Source organism: Mus caroli, chromosome 11, assembly GCF_900094665.2.
Source record: "Mus caroli chromosome 11, CAROLI_EIJ_v1.1, whole genome shotgun sequence".
NCBI lineage: Eukaryota > Metazoa > Chordata > Mammalia > Rodentia > Muridae > Mus > Mus caroli.
In genome coordinates, this window is record NC_034580.1 from 38,235,258 (window position 1) to 38,259,854 (window position 24,597).

Consider the following 24,597-nt stretch of genomic DNA (forward strand, 5'->3'; position numbering starts at 1 on the left):
GCATATAAAGTTTGCAAGTCCAATGGGCCTCTCTTTCCAGTGATGGCCGACTAGGCCATCTTTTGATACATATGCAGCTAGAGTCAAGAGTTCCGGGGTACTGGGTAGTTCATAATGTTGTTCCACCTATAGGGTTGCAGTTCCCTTTAACTCCTTGGGTACTTTCTCTAGCTCCTCCATTGGGAGCCCTGTGATCCATCCAATAGCTGACTGTGAACATCCATTTCTGTGTTTGCTAGGCCCCGGCATTGTCTCACAAGAGACAGCTATACTGGGTCCTTTCAGCAAATGCTTGCTAGTGTATGCAATGGCGTCATCCTTTGGAGGCTAATTATGGGATGGATCCCTGGATATGACAGTCTCTAGATGGTCCATACTTTTGTCTCAGCTCCACACCTCTTCTCCCAACTTTTATCAGAGCTAATGTGGTTCCTGTTTTGAATTTATTATCCCTACAAATTTAGTTTGTGCCTTGTAGTTAAAACAATGTGTTCCTCGCAAGTGTTCTCACTATAATTTTTAAAATCATATATAGATTGTCTTAGTCAGGGTTTTTATTCCTGCACAAACATCATGACCAAGAAGCAATTTGGGTAGGGAAGGGTTTTTTCAGCTTACACTTCCATACTGCTGTTCATCACCAAAGAAGTTGGGACTGGAACTCAAGCAGGTCAGAAAACGAGCTGATGCAGAGGCCATGGAGGGATGTTCTTTACTGGCTTGCTTCCCCTGGCTTGCTCAGCCTGCTCTCTTAGAGAGCCAAGACTATCAGCCCAGAGATGGTCCCACCCACAAGGGGCCTTTCCCCCTTGATCACCAATTGAGAAAATGCCTTATAGTTGGATCTCATGGAGGCATTTCCTCAACTGAAGCTCCTTTCTCTGTGATAACTCCAGCTGTGTCGAGTTGACACAAAACTAGCCAGTACATAGATCCTAGATTTTTTTTTCAGTGAAGATGCTTGATAACAGCATCCTTTATCTTTCAACATTCAAAAATATTTCTGTTACTTATGTTTGACATTGATACTTCAGTTGGATATAAGGTTGTTAACAGGCATTTCCTATCCCTGAGGACTTTGCTGTCCTTCAACATTTCATGAAGCTATTTATTTACATTATTCAAGGCTTAAACTGTTATTGATTGATACTCAGTGGACTCTTCTTTAAGTATATGGTATTAATGGCAAACACTCTATGTGAATTCTTTATTGTGTTAGTGTCGTACCAACAAAATATAAAAGCATTTTTCCATGTTTTAACTTTAATTGAATTTTAATTATTTTTGAGACTGTATCTCATTTAGCCTAAGGTGGACTCAAACTCACTGTGTGGTCAAGAATGACCTTGATGTCCTGATCCTGCCTGCACCTCCCAAATGCTAGGATTATAATCGTGTACTACCATTCCAACTTTTAGATGATGATTTTTATATCCCAGATGTCTATTTTTACTTTCTCTATCAACATCCAAAGCTACATATTGCTTGTATACTGCCTTTGTAATTCCCAGTTCTTGGCAGCACACTTTCTGACTCTATACTCTGTACCTTTCCATTTCAGGTTCATTGTTAGTTTGAAAGCTGTCACTCTCTCCCTCCTGCCCTCCCCTTTCCCCCCTCCCCCTCTCCCTCTCTCTCCCCCTCCTCCCTCTCTTTCACACACACACACACACACACACACACACACACACACACACACACACAGATCAACCAAATCCATTATGTCTTCTTTTACAACAAGCTTTTGTGAATGCTTAGAATTTTGAATTGAACTACAGTGATAGATTTCAGGTGCTTCCAGTAGCCAGAGTGATAAAGAGTTCCCAGTGAAGTCTTGGTCACAATGTAATCCCTTCAGGCAATGTTGTATTGAGGGTGCATTGATGGTCATTGATTATTTTCTCTCTCATTCTTCCTGTGCTCTTCCTGGCATTTAAATATTCATTAAAGTTGGGATGGGGAACCTGTTTAAGCATTTACCCTTACTGCCTAGCCAGTGGAGGAATTTTGTTAAAAGTGGAGTAAATATTTTTATGAATATTATCTTAGAACTGTTACATTCACAGTAAAATTAAAAGGAACATATAAATACTTCACACATATCTCACCTCTCCTCTCATGTGTGTGTGTGTGTGTGTGTGCGTTTCTGCATTAGATTGCTGGTGTGAGATTATTTTTTCCCATTTTCATGGGTGTAGTTTACCACCTTTAGTTGGAATTTTCCCCCAGTACCTTCTGTAGGCCTGTATTTGTAGATCAATATTATTTAAAATTGGCTTTGTCATCAAATATCTTGTTTTCTTTATCTGTGGTGAGTTGACGTTTTGCTGGGTATAGTAGTCTAGGCTGGCATTTGTGGTCTCTTAGAATCTGCAAGATATCTGATCAGGCCCCTTTGGCTTTTAGAGTCTCTATTGAGAAGGAGTGTGTAATAGGTCTGCCTTTATATGTTACTTGGCCTTTTTCTCTTGCAGCTTTCAATATTCTTTCCTTGTTCTGTATGTTTAGTGTTTTGATTATTTTGTGGTGATGGAAATTTCTTTTCTATTCCTATCTATGTGGTGTTCTGTATGCTTTGTGTACCTTTCTTTATAGGCAGGCATCTCCTTCTTCAGGTTAGGAAAGTTTTCTTCTAGGATTTCGTTAAAAATGTTTTCTGGGTCTCTAAGTAGGGAGTCTTCTCCTATTCCTATTATTCTTAGGTTAGTTCTTTTCACAGTGTCCCAGATTTCCTGGATGGTTGGTGTCAGGAATTTTTGTTTGTTTGGTTGGTTGATTTTGGTTTTTGGTTTTGGTTTTTGGTTTTTGTTTTTTCGAGAAAGGGTTTCTCTGTGTAACCCTGGCTATCTTGGAATTCACTCTGTAGACCAGGCTGAAATCTATCTGCCTCTGCCTCCCAAGTGGTGGGATTAAAGGCATGTGCAACCACTGCCTGGCCAGGATTTTTTTAGATTTAACACTTTTTGACTATGTGTCAATTTCTTCAATTATATCTTCTATTCCTGACATTTTCTCTTCCATTTCTTATATTCTGTTGGTGATGCTTGCATCTATAGTTCTTTTTCACTTAACTAGATTTTCTATCTCCTGGATCCCTCAGTTGGTGTTTCTTTATTGCTTCTATTTCCATTAACAGACAGGTTTTAAACAGTTTTATTCATTTTCTCACTTCTTTGTTTGTTTGTTTTTTCTTGGATTTCTTTAAGAGATTTATTCATTTCTTCCTTAAGGACCTCTATCATCTTCATAAAATCGGTTGTAAGGTAATTTTGTTATGCTTCAGCTGTATAGGAATATCCAGAGCTTCTTAGTAGTAGTATATCTGGGCTTTGGTGGTACCATATTTCTTTAGCTATTGTTAGCTGTGTTCTTATGCTGATTTCTAGGCATCTGGATTTGAGTAATTATAGGTTTAGTTTGATTTCTGATTTTATCTTTGTTAGGATATGTTTTTCTCTTGGTTTTCTGTTTTGTCTCTGGTCTTCTGGCTTTAGCAGCTTGTGGTTCTGGTGATGGGAAAGTCTTCAGGTCTAGTAAAGTGACTCTACTGGGGTTTGGGATGCCCTGTTGCCTCTGGTGTTCTGAAATTGTAGAAACTCATATGGCCTCTGGGATTCAAGGCATCAGTGTGGCCTATGGTAAAGCAAGAGGCCTCTGGGGTTCCTAGTACTAGCATGGCCTCCAGCAGTGCAGGAGACTTCTATTGGAGTTGTTAGCTGGGTTATGGAGATGTTTTGTTGTGTTGTGTCTTGTTTTTGAGACAGAGACTTAAATGAGCTCAGGGTAGTCTGAAAATCAGTATGTAGGACAGAGTAGCCTTATATTTGTAGCAATCCTCCTGCCTCAGCCTCCCAATTTGTAGAATGATAGGTAGGAGCCACCATGACTGGCTATACAGAGCATTTTCACAATCAGGAAATTCCTCCATGTTCTGTGGCTTTGTCACTTCTCCCTCTCCATCCCTGGCAACCACAGATCTTTCTGTTGTCCTCATAGCTTGATCTTTCCAAGAATGCCATGGAGTTGAAAATATCAGATTATTTAACGTGTGCTTAAGGTTTCTCCATATCTTTCGTGCCTTTCTAGTTTATTTCCTTTTAGCACTGAACAATATTCTATTGTCCAGTTCTACTATGACTTACCATTCACTGCTGAAGGAAACAAATCAATTGCTTCCAAGTCTAAGAAATTATGAATATAGAAGAAATATCAATGTGCTGGTTTTTATACTAATAAAAGTTTTCAACTCCTTCAGAATATATACTATGAAATATTGTGCCTGCATTGCTTGTTAAAACTGCCTATAATTTTCCAAGGACACAATTTTTCTAAGCAGCTGTGTCATTTTGCATTTCTAACAGTAGTGACAGTATCTGTCATTTCATATCCTCTGCCATTTGGTGCTATGGATATTTTAGCTTTGGGATACTCTAATGGATGTGTAACAGAATCTGAGTGTATTTGTAACTTTTTTTTCTGATGAGTGACATCATTTTATAGACATATTTTCCATCTGTGTATCTCTTTGGTGACATATCTCTCAATTTTTTTGTTTATTTTCTAATCAAGTTATTTTTTAATGAATTTTAGGTGTTCTGGATGGGATGGTTTTTTGCAAAATAGGACTTTATCTATATTTTTTGTTGGGAAGAATTTCTCCCTGACTGTCTTATTTTCTTTTCCTCCTTTTGGAGAGCAGAAACTGTCTTGTTTTATTTGGGTTGATGAAGTCAAAGTTGTCGATTGCAGCATGCACATAGGAGTTTTATGACTGTGAATTTGACATTAGTTCTTTTGATATACTTTGAGACAATGTTTGTGAAGAATGTAAGATCTTTCCCTTGATAAGTTTTAGTTTTGCTTGTGGTGACCAGCTGTCCACTGCCATTTGTCTAAAAGTTGGCCTTTGCTCTAATGTACCACCTTTGCTCATTTGTAAAGATCTGTTGACCAGGTTTGTGGATCTTATGAGGATACACTTCTAGGTTGTTTATGTCCCCTTGATTCATTTCTCAGTTACTTTATTAATAACACCCTGTCCTGATTTACTTTAGTTTAGGGTAAGTCTTTTATTTATTTTTAAAGTCTTAATTGTACTTATTAATGCAGTGCAGTGTGATCTTTTCACATATGCACAGAGCATGTACTAGTCAAATCAGCCGTACCTTTCCACCCTGTTCTCTATACCCTTCTCAATGCTTGCTGATCACTATTCTGCTCACAGTTGTCTCTTCTCAGCTTCTGCATGTGAAAGAGAACAAAAGGTCTTGCCTTTCTAATAGTTGTTTTATTCCACTTCACCTTCTTGGGATCCATGCATTCTGTGGCAGATGGCATGCTTTCAATCTTCTTTGGAGCTGGATAATATTCCATCATGTATGTAGATGATGTTTTCTTGACCCATTCGCCTGCCTGTGAGGACTTATGCTGATCTCATATCTTTTCCAAAGACATAGACTGTGTCCTTTACATCATGTAGATAGATTTAATTCCAATTGTCATCCTTTTGCCCTTTTTCTCCTGTGCTTTTGGTATCAAATCCACAAAAATGATGGCCTTGTATCAGTGTCTAAAACTGCCCTACTCCACCCATTGCTTGTTAAAAGCTTCTGATCTTAAGTTCAGGTCTTTTGGTCCCTTTTGAGTTGAGCTCTGTGGAATGGGAATGAGACATACCAAGATTCTGTTTGCTTTGCATGGGTATACACCCAGTTTCTCCAGCAAAATCATCAAGACAGTATTCTTCCTCTGATATGTCCTGGCTGTCCTTAACAAGAGCCAACTGTCTTCAGGGTTCCAAGCTTTCCTTCTAGGATTTCTGGCTTGCTGCATGGCCTGTACATCTGCTTCTATCCCAAGATTATGCAAGACTGGAGACAAAGCCTAACAAGCACATCTTGACAGCAATGCTGTAATGCTATCTGCTCTGTTGTTTTGCTCAAGGTTTCTATGGCTACTCAGCATATTGTACACTACATGTGAATTTATACTTGTGTTCCTTAGTTAGGCAAATAATGTCATAAGTGTTCCAACATTGATTGAATCTACATATCATTTGGATAGCTTAAATATCTCAATATTAGTTCTCCCAGACATGAGCATGGAAGGTTTTCCTTTCTCTCTGTTTTGTTTTTTGGTTTTTTTTTTTGTTTGTTTGTTTGTTTGTTTTCTGTCTTCAATTTCTCTCCCTGGTGTTTCATAATTTTTGGTGTAGATGTCTTTCATTTCCTGAGTGAATTTTATCCCCTGGGCATTTTATTTCGTTTTCTGGAGCTGTTGTAGATGGGCTTACCTTCAGGGTCTCCTCCTCATCTACTTTATTAATGATATAATGAAAGCTGCTGGCTTTTGTACCTTTCTGCTTTATTGAATTAGTGAATTCTAATAGGCTTTTGGGAGATTCTTCAGTTTCTCCCAAATATCATCATTGTGGAAAAAAAAAGATAATTTGACTTTCTTATTTTCTATTCTTATACCTTTTATTTTTTCTTGCCTATTTTTTTTTCAAAACCCCCAGAACTATATTGAGCAAGAAAAATGAATATGGGTGCCTGTGAGGCAGTAGGCTGCACACAGACAGCCTGATCTCCAGTCAAGCATAGATCTTGAACCCCAGGGGGACCCAGTGGGTGGTGATTTTCACCTACATGAGGTGAAAGGTGTTCATGTCTCCTGGACCCCTGACACCTATTGAAATTACTACCCCCACAGCCCCCACAGGAGAGGTGTGTGGCTATCTGTCACATAGGAGCAACACCAAGCCGTCCCACATGCAAATAAGGTTTCCCCCAAACTCTCAGTTCAAGCCAATGAGAGATACCTGCTGTCAAACCCCGAATCACCAGAAAACTGTTTATAAATCCTAGCCAGGGAATTAAAGGTATGCAAGAGCTATGCCATCATCTGAGTCTTTTGTCCCAAGAGCTGTAACACTTGGGAAGATATCTTCTCTCCTTAAATGCCACCTGAGGTTTCACAGCACTCCTCACTGGATAGTTCGCTTCTCATTGGCCCAGCCAGACATGACTCAGTGAAGAGCAGCTCAGAGTTACCGAGCGACCTGGAAGACACGGTAGAGACTTTGTTTCCCTGCCTGCACTAGCTTCCCTTCGCTGGAAACCTCACACCAGGCCTAGCCAGAGATCTCTGTGGAAAACCTCTGGTACCCAGGCCCACGGGTGCCCTTATCTTGTTTTCCATCTTAGAAAAACTTTCCCCCATTCATCCATGTTGGCTGAGTTTGACACAATGTCTTTGATTATGTTGAGGCATGATCTTTCTTCTATACCTATTTTGTCAGGACTTTCATTATGAAGGTATTTGGATTTTATCAAATGTAGTTTATGCATCAATTAAGATGATGAAATGATTGTTAATCCTTCATACTCTCAATGTGATATTGCAGGTTTATTGAGAGGTGTGTGCTAAGTCATTCTTGCAGTATCTTTGTCTGGCTTTGCTAATCCATGTGGTAAAGCATCAAACAATGAGTTTAGAAGGTTCCCTCCCTTTTAATCCTTTGGATAGTTTCAAAACTCTTTTTAACATTTTGGAAAAATCAAGCATAGATGCCAGGGTTCAGGATGCTAGAATACCTTTTTCTGTTGTTGGGTCCTTTGTTGGAATAATATTCATTATGCAGTCTAATTACTTATCAATCTGTTCTTCTTCTGTGCCATTTGGTTGGCAAATTGAGGCCACTAATATTCAGAGTGATTGCCGAAAAGTGTGTATTAATTCCCATCATTTCTAGATTTATAATGTCTGGTGTTTTCTTACTACTCATTGGTGTATCTCCTATTCTAAGGATTAATTTATTATTTGCTGCAGCTTCTTGGATGTGTTGAATTTCTTCTCAGTGTGATTCTTTTAAGTAGTGTCTCTACCACTGGCCAAGGAGTCAGAAGCTCCTTGTGTTTCTGTTAATCATGGAAAGATGTTTTTTTCTTCTGATGTTGAAATGTGATGCCTAGTTTTGCTGGGAATATGATCTGGATTGGCAGTTACAGCTTTTAGAGGTTGAAATATATTTCCTTGCTCTTCTGGTTTTCAAGGTCTCTGTTGATAAATCCCTGATTCTGGTGGGCTGCTTTATGTGTTATTTGGTGTTTCTTCATTTCATCTTTCAATGTGTTTTCTTTATCATCTGTATTTATTTTTATTTTTTATAATATAACATGAGGAAGTTCTTTTTCTAAATTTCATCTCTCAATCATTCTATTTGCCTTCTAAATCTTTATAGCAATCTCTATTCTTTCTGCTGTGATTTTATTGAATATATAATTATTCTTCTACCCTGAAGTTCTTCTCCTAGCTAAATAATTTATAAATTTATTCAGTGGTATTTCATACATTATCTCATATATTTTATTCTTATTTTACTTTGTCGATGTCAATGTTTGAATATTTCAGTTCATCTTTCTGTCTTCCACATCTGATAGTCTGTCTATCACTACATCTAGTCTTTTTTTTCTTTTTTACTTAATGAGGTTTTTTTTTTCTCATAAAGTATCAGGATATTTATCAACACTCTTGTTTCTTTACTGAATTCCTATTTCTTGTGTGTACTCAATATGTGAGTATGTATGTGTATATGTGTGTTGCTGTATGCATATGTACATGTTCATGCATGTGCATTTGTATATGCAGGTTCGTGCATAAATTTGTGCCCTTGTATGTGAAGCCCACAGTTCAAGTTTGGGTGTCTTCCTCTAATGGTTTGAACAGCAACTTTTGAGACAGGGCCCCTCACTGAAGGAGAGGCTCATTGACTAAACTAGTCTGGCCGGTCAGCAAGATCCTAGGACCCTCCTGTGACTGACTACCTGCCAGCACTGGAATTTCAGGCTTGGGTCTCAAGACACTTAGCTTTTTACATGGCTGCCACCTGAACTCAGGTCCTTATGTGTGTGTGACAAGCACTTTACTCTGTCCAGCCCCTGCATCCTTCTTCTCTATATTGTATATGGCTTTTCTTATGTCAAGCTGGCATTTATTTTTATTCCCTTTGGATACATTTAAGAGTGGGTTTATATCCTACTTAATTTTGCTAAAGCTCAAGGCAAGTATTTTTTTTTAATTCTTCATCTACAATTCTATCTATTTCGCTTCATTGGGATCTACTACTTTCAAAGGGATCATGCTGCTTTTGTTTCTCATGTTTCTTGAATTTCTGCTTTGACATTTGTATTTCAAGATTATTTCAGTGGTTGTGTGTGTGTGTGTGTGTGTGTGTGTGTGTGCGCGCTACACTATATACACTATATACGCTACACTATATATATATATATATATATATATATATATATATATATATATATATACAGCTACATCCTTCAATTGAAGTATTTGCAGTGTTCACATGAAACTAGACTGCAGTAGACTGCAGTATATCAAATGAATAATTCTTCTAGTGTGGACTGGTAATATAATTCATTGGCTAACCCTCATGTGCATGGACCTGGAATGATTCCCCAATGACATTCCAAGAATTGAATATTAACTGCTTTCTAAGACCACTATGCAAATATCATAATAGTTCCCTTAAACTTCAATTACTAGCAAGGGATAAAGGAATCAGAAGGGTATTGTGGGATCTAACAGATCGTGTTCTAAGGCTAAGATTAGAAATAAAATTGTCTTAGTAGAGAAAGATTAGATAGAGCAGGAAAGTAGAGATGTTGTGAAAATCCTCAGAATTTAAAGATTATTAAAATTATGACACATGTTAATTAAGAAGTTAAAATGAAGTGGGGGTTTAAAAAAAAGAAGAGGTAAGCAGAGTGGAGGTGAGATGAAAAGTATATGGGCTCTAATAAGAATAGTATGATGTACTCAATGCAATGGGTGTGGCAACATTGTAAAAATCATAAAAATCATTTAGAGATATAAAACCAAAATCTTGTCATTTATGAGATATTTTTTGCAAGAGTAAAGTTTTGGGACTTTTTCGCCTTTTTATTTGCTTATATTTTGTTTCCAGGGTGTTAGCATATGCCTTTCATCCCAGTACTGGGTATGGGAAATGTTTTTGTTTTCTATAAAAAGTAGCTAGCCCACCAAGAGCCAATATTGCTGTAACCTCCCTACCTGATAAAACTTACATGTAAATTTTTAAAGTTTTTAAGGCAAAGATATAATAAGAGAAGACAATTAACAGCATATCCAGTGTCCCCTCCTTGGAGGGATGGCTTTGTGATCCTCTTCAGGAGATGTTTCGCATAGTAAGCTATGCAAACTGCACTGACTAGGGAAGGGCAGTCTGATGCTCCAGTTCAACTCTGTAAAGCCAGACTCGAAGGCACACACTGTCTCACTGGAGACAGTTCTATCTTACCCATTGGATTCCATTTCTTCTCCATCACCAGCAGGTGTCAGCCCTTCCTTGGGTTGTTCCCAGACATCTGCATGGAAAGTTGCTTTGGGGACATTTCCACCTGTTGCTGTGCCCTGATGTCACACTTGCTCTGCTCTTGTTTGCCTTTTCCCCTGGAAACATTCATCCTTTCAGGTCCTACCTGTGTGGACATCCATTTCAGTAGTCTCTTCAATAACTACAGTTCACATGTTTTTAGTATGTGGTTTTGACATGGCCAGGCTGAGTGCAGCAGCATAACTCTCAGGTCCTCCATTGTCATTTGATGTCTCCTACTTGAGACCCCTGAATAATCTCAACATCACAACTATTTACATCACACATAAGCCTCTGCCTATAGCTTGTGCTGGCTTTGCATCTCTCTATCATAGCATGTTACATCGCTGAAGTCTGATCCATTATTCTGCAGCTTGTGCCTGTGGTTTCTCTCTGTGTCTATAGAGCAAACATTTCCCTGGATAGTTCTCAAGCCATGTGGTGACCAGTTCGTAGAGTCTTCTGTTACTTAACAGAGCTCTCAGCTACCTAATCCTTTTGTTCTCAGTTGTAATTTCTCATAAAAGTACAGACTATTGTTGTAGTCTGTACCTTGACTCTTTAACCAATCTTCAGGGAAGCCTCCTAATCTTATATTCTACTCAGGATTTTGAGAATTCTCTACTGTTTGCTTAAATGGTAATGTTTCCTATCCATGAACATGAAACATCTTTCCATTCTGTTAGTGTTTTCTTTTTTATTTAATCAGAGTTCTGTCATTTTTTCCTATACAGATAAGTTGCATTTTCAGTTGAAATTTTTGTATTTCATGTTTAAGGATACTTAACTATAAGTGAGTACTGTTTTTGCTAATTGCTCATTACAACTATACATCAAAGAAGTTGAATTTATATGATGACCCAGAAAAAAATCCTGAAAATCAGTTGTGAGAGATTCCTTCCTTACTTTGTTCTAAATCAGTGAAACAAAAATGTTGCTTTTTAGGCTTATCTAAATAAGCTATAAAATGTGTGCATATATTTATATTTGTATAAATTGAAAGAGTTCCCTTTAATCAATTTAAAGGACCTTGAATGATGGTGGGATTCTGTTAAATGCTTTTGCCACACCAATTTATAATTATGTCATTTTTTTTTCTTCTCTAGCCTATTGATGTGATGTTTAGCTGATTTTCTTGCATAACAGAATAAATCTCATTTGATCATGGTGTGTAATTTTTTTTACACCATTAGGTTTTATTTGTTAATACTTTGCTGAGGGATTTTTTTTTTTTTGGTCTGTAGATATTTAATTTGTTCAGGTTTTTATCATCGAATGTGGAATGTCAGCTTTCAAAATTTCTTAGACACAGAACTAGAAACTGGAAGTATGGGGAAACAGGGAGAGTTTCTTGAGTGAATACTTGACACATTTTCCCCCGGTGGAAATAATCAAATGACTAGCTCTGTCTCATGCATACTATTTCTACAGATTAGGCATTTATGCTACTTTTATATATTCACCTTTTCTTAACCAAATGAGATTGGAGTAGGGTGAGAAATTACAGAAACTTAAGAAGTGAATTGTGCTATTCAAGTCTCATAGTGATGGAAAAATGAAAGCTATTATATATGGTATCTGAGTTTATGGTTGAATTAGACAAAATAGCTGAAACCATTATTAGATTATTTATCATACTAGGTTTACATATATATGTATACATACATATGTAATGCTACATATACTACATTCATGTAATTTGTATAAATCTACATAAAACCAATAATAGATATGGTACTTCTCTTGGAAATTAAGAAAGTAAAACTGAGAGATATAGTAACTTCCCAAGATCTAATAAACACTTAAAGGTAGCAGAGATGAAAATTAAAATCTGGTCTATCTGAATCAATTTCATTGATAAAGAGTCAAATCTTACAGGAAATCTTTGGCTTCCTTCTTTAATAGTTGCAAGTAAAGAACTGTAGTTTGCATGTGTGGTAATATGTCACTGGCTCCATCCACTACTAAGAACCCCAAACTTTGGTTATATTCATCTGCATAGGTATAAGATTTCCCCTTGACAAATATTACAGGGAAGGCAGGGCCAAGCCTCATATGGTACTTCAATGAACACCAGTTTGTGCTTTTCCTAGCAGGCCATTTGAATCCCGAAAATTTAGAATAGTAATGTATAGCTGACTTGTTAAGAACAATAAGCCAGTGCCCAATGGGTTCATGATAATCTGACCACTGACTTCCAGAAATATATTTTTTCATAAAGAAGAAAAAAATTAAGACTATCTTTTTCATTTTGCAATACAAAATAATTTTAATAATACATTAATCTACCTTAAAAATATGATTCTTACTGGAAAATAAGTGAGGTATTTTTTCCATCAGATGATCACAAACAATAATCCTTTCATCGAGTGAATTGTAGAATGCAGATGGGAGAAACTGCCTAAAGCCTCATTCTGAACCTCATAGCAATGTTTACTTTTCAAATTAAATGAGAGAGAAAAACATAAAGTGGATAAAACAGGCTGTTGGATTTTCCCTGAGATAATAACCAACTGTTCAGTATCTTCAAGCCAGAATTTATGGGGAAAAATTAAGCAAGAATGCATTCATATATATATATATATATATATATATATATATATATATATATATATAAAAGAAAAAATACCATCACCCCATTCCATTATTGCTTCTGTTGAGAATAAAATGCTGTCGTGTGTTTGGTTTTATGTGGAGATTTGCAGGCAAAATAGGACTGAAATCAAGGCGTATTCCTTTCTAGACCATGTGATTTCATGATGCTTGGGATATGTTTCATTTCCACAGCTCTTAGAGATGTAACTCCTTTGTTCTGTTCAATAGACCGTGAACAGCAAAATACGGAGCCTCCTCATGAACTACAGATGAGAACTGCCTAGATGCAGAGCAATCCTACCATACACCTAGAGCTTTAGATGCCATCAGTCACCACATTGCACTGTAGAACTGGTAAGAGCATTCTCGGGATTTTAAGTTTTTCATTAAAGACACAGATGAAACAACATTTCAGAACTATGAGAATATGAAAAAGTGAGACTGTGTGATCATTTGAACCTTGACTCTTATAAAAATAATTGAAAGTGTTCATCCAAAAGAATTTCTCAGAAAAAGCAATCTCAAGGATAGTAGAGCATTAATCCATCCTGAAGTTGGCAAAGAACAAGAATGAGCCTCCCATCCTGTAGGGTTTCGCTCTGTTTAGTTAGCAATGTGCCACTGAAGTGAGAACCATTTATGGACATAAATGCAAGGAGCTTACCCAACATGATTAGTACCATGGCAACTAGAAGGTACACAGGTACCAAGACCAAGGTTGATGCTAGAAATTAGTTTGACTAAATCCTCATGCCACACAGATAATAAAGTGAAGAAAGCAACCCAGAGAGACAACGAGATGACAGCAAGAAACAGGTAGATGCTACTATTAAGTAAGCTAGAATGGAGAGCTATTCCTAAGATGTATGACAGGGTTTTGGTGACATTTGGGTGAAGTCATGATCCCAGCAGACCTGTGCTAACTGGAGCCTTGCTAATATGGAGGCATAATCTAAGATAGCACAGTCTCAATAGCTCTACTTCTACCTTGATGTGGCATAAAGAAAACTTTTTGTGGGCGAATCAAATGCTAGAATCTATTGAAAATGTTACACTATGGCAGCAAAAGCCTTCTGTTCTTGGAACCAATTACCAAGAGATATTACATATGCACTGACTGGTTCTGGTCACATACTGGAGGGGACCTTCTGCTAAGTCTCTCTCCAAACCTGGTACAAAGGGGACATTCAATCATGGATACCAGAGCTATCAGAAAACACTTATTGTATCACCTTTTTCTCAGATACTTTCTAGAGTAAAGATGAGTAGTAAAAAAATTAATAAAGTACAGGCTATGTGCACATGTGTGAGAATAAACTTATAAGATTTGGAATTGGTGGGGCAATGACACATTTTTATAAATGGGTATATTTTGTTTCATCCTCACAGCAGTCCATTTTCTGGGTGTGTGGGTCTATTGCCATCTTATATCAAACTATCTAGTTTGGCTCTTAAGAATCAACAAGAAAAGAAAATTCCTTTCCTATAGATAATCTACTCACTGACATCCATTGATTGCTTAGAGTAAACCAATGGTGGTCTTAAAAAGAGCGAACAAAATCAAGGTATAATTATTCAGGATGTGCTTGCATTCAAGTTGAAGAGACCTCTAATGCAATAGCTTATGCTTAAATTAACTTATGATAAGGAATTAAATCTATTTGTTTGTGATTATGAAAAATGCCACATAGTGGTGGCGCACGCCTTTAATCCCAGCACTCGGGAGGCAGAGGCAGGCGGATTTCTGAGTTTGAGGCCAGCCTGGTCTACAAAGTGAGTTCCAGGACAGCCAGGACTATACAGAGAAACCCTATCTCGAAAAAAAAANAAAAAAAAAAAAAAGAAGAAGAATGGACGATAATGAAAGAATTGAAAAGGATCCTTGGAGAAATTATAAAAGATTCACTCAAGCCCATACAATTCTGTATTGCCTAGTATGTTCTAGAAATAACAATAGGTGTTATTTCTTTTCTTTCTTTATTTTATTCCTTATATAAAAATTACCTTATTTCAACTGAAAGGACATTAAAATTGTCAGTGAATTAGCTACTGATGGCATCCCCATATTATAGTTGAAATCAGAAAGTTTGTGAAACTGAACTAAATAGCCTGTTCACACAGGTACTAAGAAGTCAGTATTAGAAGTGATGATTATGTAAGCAAACCACACCTCCTAACCCCAACTTTCTATTGTCTCCTTGTCCTTGATAAGGTTCATAAAACCCAGAATCACTGCTGCTTTTCTTTATAATACTTTTGAGGTGGGAATTTAAGTAAGATTCTGTGCTGCATATAAATTATTCTTTTTTTTCCAAGATAACCTTGTAGAAATCTTAGTTTACTGGATTCTTTAATACTTCTAGCTACATCATGAAATTCCATGTGAACTGAAGTTAATAAGAACTCAGAAAATACCAGGCCAACTGAAGTTTTAGTAGGTGAGAAATGTATGCTATAAAATCACAAAGAACAATTTGGGGAACAGTGAATACTATTTTCACTGCTAATAGAGGCTTCATAAAATAACACTTGATTGATTGGTCATTATAGGCTTGGGTCTTGGATCATAAAAGGCATTGGCAGTGGGCTTAGCATTAATCACATGAGCAATCTTCATACATAAATCACATGACTTTTGGAATACCAGGTATGTTCTAAGGATTTAAGATATTTCTTATGCTAAGACTTTGATTTGATGTAGGCCATGGTGAATCAACCTTGTCTTTTCTATCTAGGAATTCAGTGCTTTACAAAAATTGTGAATGCTGACCTGAGTAATTTAGAAGAAAAGCAACATTTTCCCTCTGGTTCACATTCCCCTCCTTGGAAAGATTCTGTTCTTAGATACTTCCTTCTGTTGCATTTTCTTCTGCTTCCAAAAGTGCATCTTACAATGGAATTATAGTATTCTAACTCTGTATCTGTCTAGAACTGTTGGCCTTCTGGTGAGAAAGTACTCTTTTCTTGGGAGGTACACACTCCTTGCAGTAAAAAGTGCTGGCTTCAGCATTGAGTTGCTCATATCACCTGGCACATCCGAAGTCTCCCCCCTTGTGGTAACAGTGTTTGCCCCAGGGACAAGCATCCTGCCAAAACTGAATCACTCTGTGTCTTCTTTGGGGGCTTTTGCAGGGTGAGATATATCAATAGGGCATTTCTACTGAGACTTCTTGGCTGATTCTGTGTACCTTTCCTTCAAAGCCTATTTTTAATGATGGTTCTTAAATTCCTTAACCTCCCTGCTAGCCCATCACCCACAAGAGGTAGTGAGGAAAAAAAGGATACAGGGGTGGGGGGCAGGAAATAGACCTGTTTAGAAATGGTTCTTTGGAGCAACTCCCATCTATGTTGTCTGGAGATCGGCTGTTCAGTTAACAGGTCAGAGGCAGCAGCTCGATCCGCTGGCAAACACTTCATGGATGTATCAGCAGTCCAGCTTGGTAGAGTCAGGTTAGCAAACACAAATCAGAAGTGGTGACACTATCTAGCAGAGACAGCCAGACCTCAGCTAGGCACATTTCAGGAGGGAGCAGGGAGGAACCCCAGGAGAAGTTATCCACTGTGCCTCTTTCAGGAGAACAACAAGCATTGCACAGCTAGCTCTATAAGCAAGCCTAGCTCAGCCTCCTTCACTGTCCATCGAGTTCTATTTATACTCCCTTGAAACATCACATATCCTCCACAGGCTTACTTTAGCAGAACATCCTTTCCCTATGCCTGCTTCAGTGAAACATTCCTTCATGAGTCTGCCTTAGTCTTTCACCTGTGTCCACTTCAAGAAAACACTCCTTCATGTCTTTGCCCCAGCAAAACACCATCGAACACAACTGACTCTCCAAAGAACCCTTAAGTTTCCACTTCAATTCTGTTTACATTTCTAGAGTCAGCAAAACCTTAGCTGCCTTTCCCTATAGAGTTATCCTTCCTATAGCATTGAAGGAGAGAGTTGGTATTGGTATAAAGAGTCTTTGGAGATCTGGACCATTTAAAAAAAAAAAACAATGAATTATCTTTTTTGTTAAGTGATTTGAGTTAGGTGGGAGTCAATCAAACAGAAATTCAAAAGGAATGTTGACCTCAATGGAGCAGTAGGGAGCTCCACTGGTTTGAAGTTACAAGATAGTCTTCACTGTAACACTGACTTGTAACCACAAATAAATTACGTAGTCTTTCTGCAACAGAGTCTTCTTAATCAACAATACACTAACAGTGGCTCACACAAATTCCGAGGCAACTTTTCATCTTCTTTGTGTCCACATCCATCACTATAACCCTATTGATTCATGGTGATCTGTAACTTAGAAGATTTAGAATTGTTTACTGGTTAATCTTCTCTGTAGAGCAGGCTGACCTGAAACTTAGAGATCCGCCTGTCTCTGACTCCAGAGTATTTGGATTAAAGATGTATGCCAACACCCTTGGCTCTAGTTAGTTTCTTCACTGCCATGATAAAATGCCTCACAAAAGCAACATAATAAAAAAAAAGACATGTTTGATCTCATAATTTGAGGGTACCATCCAACCCAGTAGGGAAGGTATATTGCTGAAAGCATATGCTAAGAGGAGGGTGCTCATGTCAAATCTCACCTCAGGAAATAAAGATAAATGGTGGCACTTCCCTTCTCTCTTCCTATCTGTGTATTCAGTCAGGGAATACAATCTGTGAGATGTTGCTGCCATTCAGAGTAGTTCTTCCCTTCTCAGCTGAGCCTCTCTGGAATCACCCTCATAGACATGCCTAGAGAGGTGTGTTTCCTAGGTAAACCCACATCCAGTCAAATCATTAGTGTAAATTAGCCATCACAGAGCATAAACTTTCACCATCCTAGCTAGCATATCTAGTTAGTACAAAGCTTTTGCTTCTAAATGAAGAGTATTTCCCTCTGTTTCTGGATATCATTCTTCCTTTATCCCCATCATCTATCTTACAAACATGTGAAGTTTGTAAGTGTGAAGTAGCTAAAAGGCCTAGACAACGAGAAAAATCTACTGTGGATGAAAATGGAACTCATAGACTCATATATTTAAATACTTAGTCACCAGGAGTGGAGCTGTTTGGGAAGTAGGACTGTTTGGGAACTGCTTGTTGAAGCCATTGAGTCACTGGTTTTAGATTTAAAAAACCCATCCCAATCCCAGTCTCTTCCTCTCTTTCCCTCCCTCATCCCCCACCACCACCACCACTCTCTCTCCTGCCGCCGCTGCTGCTGCCACCACCCATGGATCAGGATATAAATCTCTCAGCTACTGCTCTGGCACTATTCTGGCCTGCCATGATGGCCATGGATCAATAACCCTCTGAAAATGCAAGCAAGCACCTAATTAAATGCTTTCTTTTATAAATGGCCTTGGTCATGGTGTCTCTTCGCAGCAACAAAAGAGTAACTAAGACATCCACTCCTCTCCCTAGAAAATTCAGCTTGAAAACTTGAATTCAATAAATAGAACATTGTGTACAAAGGCTGTTAAACGCCTTTTCCGTTTCCCTTTCTATTCCTATAGCAGCTATGATTCCTGAAAATGATACAGTTAGAATATCTAATTCCTTATCAATGGAAATTTGTTTCTCTTGTATGCAAACACAAGCACATATGTGATGGACTTTGAAGTGAAATACTTCAGCATGTTAAACTAGGAACCACATCCTAGTGCTTCCTGGTGTTTTGCAGCATTGCCACTCAGATCCGCTTATCTTCACATTGAAATATGTGCAGATTGTTAAAGCCAATCAGGGTGAGAGTACTAAAGGCATGGAAGAGAAAAGGAGCACTTCAGGATGAGCTGCTAGTGAAGATGTGCCTTTTGATGAATAATCCCTCTGAGGGGAGAAGTGGCAATCTCTAACCTTACTGGCCTTATGTAATGATTGTGCTCCGCCATTTATATAAGTGTCAAGAATGGCTGTTCAAAATATAACCATATACCTTAAACTGTATACCTTAAAGTGGCTCTTAAAGTGAGACTCAAGGAACCCTAAAGTAAAGGTCCTTGTATCTGTGAGACTGTGAGAGTTCAACAACAACAACAACAAAAACCAGGCACAGTTGATGATAGATGTTAAGAGCCCTGCTGTGAGAAACTAGCTTCTGTAGTTGTTGGGGCTGGCTAGGCAAGTGTGAAGTACCTGGAAAGGCACATCAAACCCCTGAGTCAAACATAGCCAGATCTTCAGGATAAGCTTTCTGATTTGAAGACAACTGATCTTTTTTTGTTTGTTTGTTTTTTCTTTTTAAGAATGAGGAGGATGTCATATTCTTTGGAGTCAGAATTACATGCAGTTATGAGCTAGCTACCTTATATGAGTGGTGGAAAACAAATTCAGTTCGTCAACAACAGCATCTGGCCCTATTAACTGCTGAGCCACCTTCCAGCCCCAAGTCAAATGACCCTTAACTATTAGTGACTTTTATCACACCCACAAAACACCTTCACAACATCTAGATTGATGTTCATTTAAATACCCAGAATTATAACCTTGCCAACTATAACTCAGTGTCTTCAAACCCTTTCAAAAAGTCTACAGATCAAAACCTTTCAAACCATGTATGAGGCTAGATTTTTCTTCATAGGCCAACCACAGCAATGTAATAACACAATGATAAAATATATAAGCAGATATGAGAATCCAGCAAATCTCTATCCTAATACTAAAGATACTGTTTTTAAAATCTTGTTTAGTTTTTGTTATGTAGTTATATGTGATTTAAAATGTGCCATATATATTAGTATAAAATAGATATATTGTCACTTCAAAATAAATAAAAATTATTGCTTACAATTTTCTAACTTTAAGTCTCTCTTCAAGGAAATAGAGTTATGCAATCCACACTAACAACTCATCTGAGTCCTAAATAATTTTGAAGAGTGTAAAGGATCACCAATTCACAAAGTCATGTGCGAACCACTGTCTTATATAAATAGAACGAATATATTCCCAACAGCTCATTAATTCTCCTTCCATTTGACATTAATCATTACAGATGCCATCTACTTCACAGCATAAACAATGTGAAACCTTGTCCATACTCTATGAATATCACAATTAATCTTTTTCCCCTCGTGCATTAATTTGAGCAAATCGTTACTCAAAGAATCCCAAGCTCCTTTGCATGACCTCCTAACGATGTGACCTGACTCTAGAAAATACGCATTTGAATTTTGGCTATAAACACATTCCATATCAGTATTCAGCATTTTTATTCTGAAACTTATGTTATGCAAATGCTAGTAAGTTATTCGTGATAATTTACATACACAATGGGCAAAATATTTATTTGGGGATATTTGGTTCATAGATTTATATTCTGAAAATGAACAGGCTGATTAGATAGGTAAAAAAAAGACTTCTGTGGTACTCTACCCAAATGGCTGAAGTGGGGTCATCAATTTCTTCATTATCAGTTACCTGTTGGGTAAAAATTTGGCAAGAAGAAAGTCATAGGAAAACTAAACTGGTGAGTTTTTTTTTTTTCTTTTTAATGTAGGCAGAACAGACTTGACTTAATAAAAATTAATTTGGGCAAAGTTTCGGATGGCTTTCTCACGGAAATTGTCGTTATATCATGTCACAGAGGAGTGTGAGCAAGTGCTAATAAGTTTTGGACAACTTGGTACAAACTGAGGTCACCTGGGAAGAGGCAGCCTTGACTGAGGAATCCATCAGGTTGGCCTGTAGGCATGTCTATGAGTACACTCTCCATTAATGATTGATATGAGGAAAGCCCAGGCTGCTGTGGGTGGTACCTCCCCTGGACAGGTGGCCCTGGGTTGAAGAAGCCATGGACAGCGTGCAGTAAACAGCATTCCTCCATGGTCTCTCATTTATTTTCTACTTGTACATTACTGCCTTCACTTTCCCCTGTAGTGGATTATATCCTAGGGTTGAAAAATAAAATAAGTGCTTTCTGGCACGGGTTGGTTTTGATCTTTTTTTTTTTTTTTCCACAGTAACAGAAAGCAAATTAAGACAGAACACAATCTTGTCATCCAGAAGCTGTAATAAAATGACAAAAAATGTAGCCCAACCTATGGAGCAGGCCAGGTAACAGCTGGGAATAACTGGGTCCTGCCCACATTGTTTATATCAAATAGCAGCACGCTCTTAATTTGTGAGACTAGGCTCCTGTTTTTCGACATTTGGGGGCTTGTTCCATAAAATATGTTAGCCTGCATTATAATGAGAAATCTCCCAACATCTAAGCACTCCCAATTAATTTAAAATTGAAGCCTGTGCCAATTAAGCAAAACATGTCAATAGGTCAGTAACCTTGTGTAACATCTCGTATAGGAACATTGACTTTTACATAAATTAGTAAATGGCAAAAGACCAAGAAATTCATCATACACTAAGGTAGCCTACAGTTGCTATTGGTTTTGATTAACCCTTTCCATGACCATAAATACTATATAGTATGAAGATTTTTCATTGTTTCTTTATCACTACCTGCAAAAATTATTTAACAAGTCAAATTAATTGGTTTAAACTGTACTGAGACTTCACATTGCATCTTTAAGTTTGCTTACCATATATCTGAATAAAGAGTCACAATTAGCTTGGGAAAGGGCCATAAGTTTATGTCATTTAGTCAATAAGTCAGGTGTGCACGTCCTCTTCCATCACCTTAGGAGTTTAGAATATATTTTGGGCAGGTATCTCAGCCTCAGAACTACCGACCGACATTTTGGATCAACTCATGCTTGGTGGAGGAAGGTGTTTGCCAGCAGTTTCCTCTGTGGCTGCTAGTAGACTTATCTCCCTCCCTGATTTTTCACATCCCTCCTTGGGTAGAATAAAGTACCAGAGCATTAAATGATCTTTGGATTCTTTTTGGTATAAATATTCAACAATTTAAGCAGACTGTGATACCCAGTCACATTGTGCCTAGAAGCCAGGACACTCTGAGAGAAGAGAAGCTTAAAAGGCACTCATATTTTGCAAATGGTGAACTGAAAAGTGCCAAGATCCTCTTTTAAAAGTTCCAGACTCTGAATGATTGAGTAGATTGTATGCTCTTAAAACTTCCTAGTTTATATTTTATAGCCATTTTGTTTTTTCCTTTGGTAAATTTCTATGTCCAGATTTCTACATTGTTATCTGGAACAAAACATAACTATATATAAAGTTCACAATTACTAACCCAGCTGTTTTACTTCTCTTTCTGTTGCTATGATAAACACCAAGATCAAAAGCAACTTAGAGGAGGAAAGGTTCTATTTGACCTATGCTTCATGTTCCAGTCCATCACTTTGGGAAGTCAAAACAGAAACTCAAGCAGGGACTGATGTAGAATCCATTGAGAGGCACTTCTTACTGGCTTACTTGTTCACTGGCTTATACTCAGCTAGCTTTTTGACACTGCTTAGACCTGCCTAGGAATGGGGCTACCCACAGTGGACTGGACCCACCTACGTTAGCCATCAGTCAAGACAATCTCTCATAGACATGATCACAGGCCAGTGTTGTCTGGGTAATTTCTCATTTGATGTTCCATCTTCCCGGGTGACTCTAGGTTGCATCAAGTTGATATAAGAACTAACCCGATCCTCAGCAATTATGGCATCAGATATTATATCCATTTCTTTTCACATCTACTGAGTCCCAAACTCTCCTTGCTATCTACAAGATAGGCTTGTTGACTATTTTACTTTGTCTGTTGTTTATGAGTCCATCAATTGCTATCCATCATTATAATAATTGACTTCTGACATTTACCCCATTTAGTTTGGTTGCAAGGAACTCAGCAAAAGTGTTATACATGAATTGAAGCTATCAGTAAACCCATAAATAATCCTGATTTTTTTATATGTCTGAAGTATAATATATTGGTCCCTCTCTTCATATTTGATATAATCAGACACTAATCAGTAGGAACTATGACTACAGCACAATGACACTTCTGAAGCTTTGAGAGCAAATTCATCACCGGCACACACATAAAAGTCACTGCTAAGAATCTTTTTTTTTCCTTAAGAGCTCTTGAAACCCAGCAACTGAATTCCATTCCAGGCCCCCAAATGAGAACAACAAGATTATAATTGTCCAACACTTAACTACATGCTCCAAACATAATGGGCAAAGTCATTTTTGTACCATGCATAGAGAATAAAACCCCTTATGAATTTCTATATGGCTGGCTCATTGATTGACAGAAAGGAGAAATGAATGCAAGAGTCACATCTAACAGTGATGCTTCTCTCTCCATGTGGAGCTGAGAGGAGAACACAGCCTTCACTGTTCTGGCCCAGGCCCCACACTCACAGGCTTGCCATTCTTCTCTCTTCACTCCTGGGCCTGGTGAGGCAGCTCCTTGTTGCCTTTTGTTGCATTGGCTGTGGTTACTTCTTTCCTGTGTCTTTTCTCTGAGTTACCAAATTGCTGTTAGCTTAAGGCCTTGCCTTGACATAGTCAGAGCGATGAAAAATGCCATAGAAAAGAGGAAAACTTCAGCCATGCTTTATGGCAGAAACTACACTACTCCCAAGGACTGTTTTCTATACCTTCTAATGGAGTCTGCTCGGTAGGGACAATCAGCTTTGCTGGGTAAGTAAAAGCTCCCTGCCTTCACAGATACAGTGTCGGGATAATTGCCTCTTAGCATCATGGATTCTAAATTCTGAGTCAGGCCTGTGGTAGGACTACTTTTCTAACGCTGTGTTAGAAATTTCATTTGGGTTGCTGGGCACACAATCCACATCCCTTCTCTGATAGAACATTGTATTTTTTCTGCAATTGATTTCATTATGATAAGCTGAAGGCAAATGTTACTTCCTTGCGTGACAGAGCTTGCAGCTTGGATGTGCCTGAGCATGTTTTATGATAAATAATATATCCTGCATTCATCCGGAGTAGACTGCAGAAGCAGATGGAATTAGAGCCTTGTTCTCAAATGAAAAGAAAGGACAGTTCGGAGAAAAAGAATGAGATCTCTGTATGGCTTTTCAATCTCCTCAAGATAAACTGGGAAGCTGGCACCCTGCAGAGTTTCCAAATGATAGCTGGGGACTCTGGCTTTCCCCTAAGTTCAAAGGAAAAAGCTGTTGTTTTTAAAAAAAAAAATGTGTTAGCTGTGTCCTCCATGATAAGCTTTGTGCACATAGGTAGGACTCTCTAGTGATCATCTTCAACCCAGATCTTCTTTGGTTTTCCATTAAAATGGTGAGCACTGCATCTCTAAAGCACAAGGTCACAGTCTGGCACCTGTTTCTTTCTTCTCCCCTGCCTCTCTGTTTCCAGATCTTGCAAATGTAGTCTGAGTGCATGTGGAGTGTTATTCCATTAATACATGCGCTGTTACATTAAGCTATTAATCAGGCAAACCACAGATGTTGTTTTCTTTCTACATGTTACTATAATTACCCTTAATAACACCGACTGAGTTTCTCATTTCATTGCCATCGATGGTTTTTTAAAACTGTGTCAGATATTTTGTTTCTTCAGCTCACAACCTAGTGATGCTGGATATCTACCTTGAAGGATTCAGAATCTCTTAGCTTTCCCAGTGTATTTCTTGTAGAACGTGGCAGAGAAGTACACATATGTGTGGATGAAGAGGCCCTTCACTGAAGGTTGAACCCCACATGCTGAGTTTACA

The 24,597-nt window shown here is 38.0% G+C and overlaps 1 long non-coding RNA gene across 1 annotated transcript in view; it reads left to right on the forward strand.

Annotated features, from left to right (window-relative positions):
* LOC115032320 overlaps window positions 1-24,597 on the forward strand; it is a 184,543-nt gene that overhangs the window by 38,868 nt on the left and 121,078 nt on the right. Inside the window, exon 2 of the long non-coding RNA XR_003837973.1 lies at window positions 13,235-13,360. This is a non-coding gene — a long non-coding RNA (uncharacterized LOC115032320). The remainder of the gene's footprint in view (window positions 1-13,234; window positions 13,361-24,597) is intronic.